The following is a 7,478-nucleotide window of genomic DNA, read 5'->3' on the forward strand; positions in this document are numbered from 1 at the left end:
ATATATATACATACATACATACATATATATATATATATATATATATATATATATATATATATATATATATATATATATATATATATATACAGGAGTGGCTGTGTGGTAAGTAGTTGCTTGCCAACCACATGGTTCCGGGTTCAGTCCCACTGCATGGCACCTTGGGCAAGTGTCTTCTACTATAGCCTCAGGCCGACCAAAGCCATGTGAGTTGATTTGGTAGACGGAAACTGAAAGAAGCCTGACGTATATATGTATATATGTATATATATATATATATAATATATATATATATGTGTTGTGTGTGTGTGTGTGTGTGTGTGTGTGTGCGTGTCTGTGTTTGTGTGTCTGTGTTTGTCTCACTAGCATTGCTTGACAACCGATGGTGGTGTGTTTATGTCCCCATTACTTAGCGGTTCGGCAAAAAGCTTACAAAGCCCCGGGTTCGAGTTGCTCGATTAAAGGCGGTGCTCCAGCATGGCCGCAGTCAAATGACTGAAACAAGTAAAAGAGTAAAAGAGTATATGTATATACATATATATATATATATACATATATATATATATATATATATATGGGCGCAAATTCCGCCGAGGTCGACTTTGCCTTTCATCTTTTTGGGGTCGATAAATAAAGTACCAGTTTCGAACTGGGGCCAATGTAATCTACTTAATCCGTTTGTATGTCCTTGTTTGTCCTCTCTATGTTTAGCCCTTGTGAGCAGAAAAGAAATATATATATATATACATATATCTATATACGACGTGCTTCTTTCAGTTTCCTTCTTCAAAGTCCACTCACAAGGCTTGGTTGCCCTAATGCTGTTGTCGAGGACACTGAACTCAGAACCACGTGATTGGGAAACAAAATTCTTACCACAATCATGCCTCCGCTTATATATTACGTCGGTACATGCGTGTTTGTGTGTATGTACGCGTATGCATGCGTGTGTATATGTTTGTGTGTATACGTATGTATATGTGTGTTTGTATGCATATGTATATATCTACTTCTATACATGTGTGTGTATGTATGCTTAAGTCTATGTATCTATTTCTATATGTATGTATATTTACGTGTTTGCATGTATGTGTATATATGCACGCATATGTTTGTATATGTGCGTGTTACTATTTGAGTGAATGTTTATACGTGTATGTAAGAATATTTGAATGTGTGAACATATTAGTGCGTGCGTATGTGTCTGAGCGCATTAGTGTGTGTATGTGTGTGTGTGTGTGTGTGTGTGTGTGTGTGAGTGAGAGAGATAGAGAGAGAGGGAGAGAGAATGACGATCTTTCCAGAAAGGTCTCTCACTGTGTGACTTTGAATACTTTCTTCTTAATCATTCCTCAAAGACATTTCATTTTGATCTGATGTTCTTTTATTTATTTTTCATTTTATTTATTTATTTATTTATTCATTTATGTTGCGAGGCTAGAAACATTTGTTGTTGTTGTTGTTGTTTTTGCTGTTATTCCAACAAATATGCTGGTACCTCCTACTAAATACTTTTAAATAGCCAACCCCCTTCTTCCTAATTTTTCATTTCTGCTGGTAATGAGAAACTCAACACCGAACCAATCTTGAGACCACAACCACAACCGCCACCACCACAACCATCACCACCACAACTACCAACATTATATTCACCCCCTCCCACTACAAACAACAAGAAGCAGCCAACTAACCTCGCTCAAAAAATTTATCTCCAGCAGCCTCTGAAAATTACTAGAAGCTTTTAAGTTTAATAGCAATGTCGACGCCAAGTATAAATATATATTATATATGCTATGCTATGCTATGCGATGGATGTATGGATGGATGGATGGATGGATGAATGGTTGAATGGTTGGATGGATAGATGGATGAATGGATGGATGGATGGATGGGTGGATGGATGGTTGAATGGGTGGATTGATAGATGGATGGATGGATGGATGGGTGGATGGATGGTTGAATGGGTGGATTGATAGATGGATGGATGGATGGATGAATGGGTGGATGGATGGATGGATGGATGGATGGATAGGTAGATGGATGGATGGGTGGATGGATGGATGGATGGATGGATGGATGGATGGATGGATGGGTGGATGGATGGTTGAATGGGTGGATGGATGGATGGATGGATGGATGGCTGAATGTGTGATTGGATGGATAGATGGGTGGATGGGTATATGGATGGATGGATGTGTGGGTGGATGGATGGATGGTTGAATAAGTGGATGGATATATGGTTGAATGGGTGGATGGATGGTTGAATGGGAGGATGGATGTGTGGATGGGTGGGTGGATGAATGGATGTATTGGGTGGATGGATGGATGGATGGATGAATGGTGAATGGGTGGAGGGATGGATGGATGGATGGAGGATGAATGGATGGATGGATGGGTGGATGGATGGTTGAATGGGTATGGATAGATAGATGTGTGGATGGGTATATGGATGGATGGATGTGTGGGTAGATGGATGGATGGTTGAATAAGTGGATGGATGTATGGTTGAATGGGTGGATGGATGGATGGATGGGTGGATGGATGGTTGAATGGGTGGATGGATGGTTGAATGGGTGGATGGTTGGATAGATGGGTGGATGGGTATATGGATGGATGGATGTGTGGGTGGAAGGATGGATGGTGAATAAGTGGATGGATGGAAGTATGGTTGAAGGGTGGATTGATAGATGGATGGATGGATGGATGAAGGTGGATGGATGGATGGATGGATGGATGGATAGGTAGATGGATGGATGGGTGGATGGATGGATGGATGGGTGGATGGATGGATGGATGGATGGATGGATGGATGGATGGTTGAATGGGTGGATGGATGGATGGATGGATGGATGGCTGAATGGGTGATTGGATGGATAGATGGGTGGATGGGTATATGGATGGATGGATGTGTGGGTGGATGGATGGATGGTTGAATAAGTGGATGGATATATGGTTGAATGGGTGGATGGATGGTTGAATGGGAGGATGGATGTGTGGATGGGTGGGTGGATGAATGGATGTATTGGGTGGATGGATGGATGGATGGATGAATGGTTGAATGGGTGGAGGGATGGATGGATGGATGGAGGATGAATGGATGGATGGATGGGTGGATGGATGGTTGAATGGGTATGGATGGATAGATGTGTGGATGGGTATATGGATGGATGGATGTGTGGGTAGATGGATGGATGGTTGAATAAGTGGATGGATGTATGGTTGAATGGGTGGATGGATGGATGGATGGGTGGATGGATGGTTGAATGGGTGGATGGTTGGATAGATGGGTGGATGGGTATATGGATGGATGGATGGATGGGTGGATGGATTGGTGGATGGATGGATGGTGGGTGGAAGGATGGATGGTTGAATAAGTGGATGGATGGAAGTATGGTTGAATGGGTGGAGGGATGGATGGAGGGGTGGATGGATGGGTGGATGGATGGGTGGGTGGATGGGTGGATGGATTGGTGGATGGATGGATGGATTGGTGGATGGATGGTTGGATGCATTGGTGGATGGATGGATGGGTGAATGGATGGATGGATGGATTTGTGGATGGATGGTTCAATGGGTGGATGGATGGTTGAATGGGAGGATGGACGGAAGGATGGATGGGGGATGGATGGATGGATGGATTGGGTGGATGGATGGATTGGTGGATGGATGGATTGGTGGATGGATGGTTGAATGGGTGGATGGATAATTGAATAGGAGGATGGATGGATGGATGGATGGTGGGTGGATGGATGGATGGATGGATTGGGTGGATGGATGGATGGAGGGATGGATGAATGAATGGTTGAATGGGTGGATGGATGGATGGATGGATGGATGGATGAATGGATGGATGGATGGATGGGTGGATGGATGGTTGAATGGGTGGATTGATGGATGGATTGATGGAAGGATGGGTGGATGGATGGATGGATGGATTGGTAGGTGGATGGATAGATAGATGGATAGGTGGATGGATGGATGAATTGGGGATGGATGGATGGATGGATGAATGGATGGATGGGTGGATAGATGGATGGATGGATGGATGGATGGGTGGATGGATGGATGGATGGATTGGGTGGATGGATGGATGGATGGAAGGATGGAAGGATGGATGAATGGTTGAATGGGTGGATGGATGGATAGATGGATGGGTGAATGGATGGATGGATGGATGGGTGGATGGATGGTTGAATGGGGGGATTGAAGGATGGATGGATGGGTGGATGGATGGTTGGATGGATGGATAGGTCAAAGGATGTATGGATGGGTGGATGGATGGATGAATTGGTGGATGGATGGATGGATGGGTGGATGGATGGATGGATGAATGGTTGAATGGGTGGATGGATGGATGGATGGATGAGTGGATGGATGTATGGATGGATGTGTGGGTGGATGGATGGAATGTTGAATGGGTGGATGGATGGATGGATGGATGGATGGTTGAATGGATGGATGGATGGAAGGATGGATGGAGGGGTGGATGGATGGATGGGTGGATGGATGGATGGGTGGATGGGTGGATGGATGGATGGATGGATGGATGAATGGGTGTGTGGATGGATGGATGGATGGATGGTTGAATGGGTGGATGGATGGATGGATGAATGGGTGGATGGATGGATGGATGGATGGATGGTGGGTGGATGGATGGATGGATGGATTGGTGGATGGATGGATGGAGGATGGATGAATGAATGTTGAATGGTGGATGGATGGATGGATGGATGGATGGATGGATGATGGATGGATGGGTGGATGGATGGTTGAATGGGTGGATTGATGGATGGATTGATGGAGGATGGGTGGATGGATGGATGGATGGATTGGTAGGTGGATGGATAGATAGATGGATAGGTGGATGGATGGATGAATTGGGGATGGATGGAATGGATGGTAATGGATGGATGGGTGGCTAGATAGATGGATGGATGGATGGATGGATGGGTGGATGGATGGATGGAGGTTGGGTGGGTATGGATGGATGGATGGAAGGATGGAAGGATGGATAATGGTTGAATGGGTTGATGGATGTAGATGGATGGTGAATGATGGATGGATGGATGGGTGGATGGATGGTTGAATGGGGGGATTGCAGATGGATGGGGAGGGGTGGATGGATGGTTGGATGGATGGATAGGTCAAAGATGTATGGATGGGTGGATGGATGGATGAATTGGTGGATGGATGGATTGATGGGTGGATGGATGGATGGATGAATGGTTGAATGGGTGGATGATGGATGGATGGATGAGTGGATGGATGGATGGATGGATGTGTGGTGTGGATGGAATGTGAATGGGTGGATGGATGGAATGGATGGATGCCATGGTTGAATGGATGGATGGATGGAAGGATGGATGGAGGGGTGGATGGATGGATGGGTGGATGGATGGATGGGTGGATGGGTGGATGGATGGATGGATGGATGGATGAATGGGTGTGTGGATGGATGGATGGATGGATGGTTGAATGGGTGGATGGATGGATGGATGAATGGGTGGATGGATGGATGGATGGGTGGATGGATGTATGGAAGGATTGGTGGATGGATGGTTGAATGGGTGAATGGTTGGTTGAATGGGAGGATGGATGGATGGTGGATAGGTGGATGGATGGATAGATGGATAGGTGGATGGATGGATGAATTGTTGGATTGATGAATGGATGGATGGGTGGATGGATGGATGGATGAATGGTTGAATGGCTGGATGGATGGATGGATGGACGGATGGGTGGATGGATGGATGGAACGATGCGTGGATGGATGGTTGAATGGGTGGATGGATGGATGGATGGATGTTTGAATGGGTGGATGGATGGATAGATGGGTGGATGGTTATATGGATGGATGGATGTGTGGGTGGATGGATGGATGGTTGAATAAGTGGATGGATGTATGTTTGAATGGGTGGTTGGATGGATGGATGGACGGGTGGATGGATGGATTGGTGGATGGATGGATGGATGGGTGGAAGGACGGATGGGTGGATGGATTGGTGGATGGATGGATGGATTGGTGGATGGATGGATGGATTGGTGGACGGATGGATGGATGGGTGAATGGATGGGTGGATGGATGGTTGAATGGGAGGAGGGGGATGAATGGATGGATGGGTGACTGGATGGATGGATGGTTTGTGTGGAAGAATGGATAGATGGATGAAAGGTTGAATGGGTGGATGGATGGATGGATGGGTGAATGGATGGATGGATGGATGGGTGGATGGATGTTTGAATGGGTGGACTGATGGATGGATGGATGGATGTGTGGATGGAAGGATGGATGGATGGATAGGTGGATGGATGGATGGATTGGTGGATGGATGGATGAATTGGTGGATGAATGGATGGGTGGATGGATGGATGGATGGATGGATGAATGGTTGAATGGGTGGATGGATGGATGGATGAGTGGATGGATGGATGGTTGGATGGGTGGATGGATGGATGGATGGATGGCTGGATGGTTGAATGGGTGGATGGATGGGAGGATGGATGGATGGATGGATGGGTGGATGGAGGGATGGATGGATGGATGGATGGATGTATAGGTGGATGGATGGATAGATGTATAGGTGGATGGATGGATGAATTGGTTGATGGATGGATGGATGGATGGGTGGATGGATGGATGGATGGATGAATGGTTGAATAGGTGGATGGATGGGTGGATGGATGGATGGATGGGTGGATGGATGGATGGATGGGTGGATGGATGGTTGAATGGGTGGATGGATGGATGCATGGATGGATGGTTGAATGGGTGGATGTAAGGGTGGATGGATGGATGGGTGGATGGATGGATGGATGTATTGATGGATGGGTGGATGGATGGATGGATGGTTGGATGGATGGATGGATGGATGGGTGGGTGGTGGATGTATGGTTGAATGGGTGGATGGATGGATGGATGGATGGATGGGTGGATGGATGGTTAAATGGTTGGATGGATGGATGGCTGGATGGCTGGATGGATGGATGGATGGATGGGTGGATGGATGGATAGATGGGTGGATGGATGGATGGATGGGTGGATGGATGTGTGAATGGATGGATGGATAGATGGCTGGATGGTTGAATGGGTGGATGGATGGATGGCTGGATGGATGTATAGGTTGATGGATGGATAGATGGATAGGTGGATGGATGCATGAATTGGTGGATGGATGGGTGGATGGATGGGTGGATGGATGGGTGGATGGGTGGAAGGATGGATTGATGGATGGGTGGATGGATAGTTGAATGGGTGGATGGATGGATAGATGGATGGATGGTTGAATGGTTGGATGGATGGATAGATGGGTAGATGGGTTTATGGATGGATGTGTGGGTGGATGGATGGATGGTTGAATAAGTGGATGGATGGATATATGGTTGAATGGGTGGATGGATGGATGGATGGAGGAGTGGATGGATGGAGGAGTGGATGGATGGATGGGTGAATGGATGGGTGGATGGGTGGATGGATTGGT

The sequence above is a fragment of the Octopus sinensis genome, unplaced genomic scaffold (genome assembly GCF_006345805.1).
Source record: "Octopus sinensis unplaced genomic scaffold, ASM634580v1 Contig15226, whole genome shotgun sequence".
NCBI lineage: Eukaryota > Metazoa > Mollusca > Cephalopoda > Octopoda > Octopodidae > Octopus > Octopus sinensis.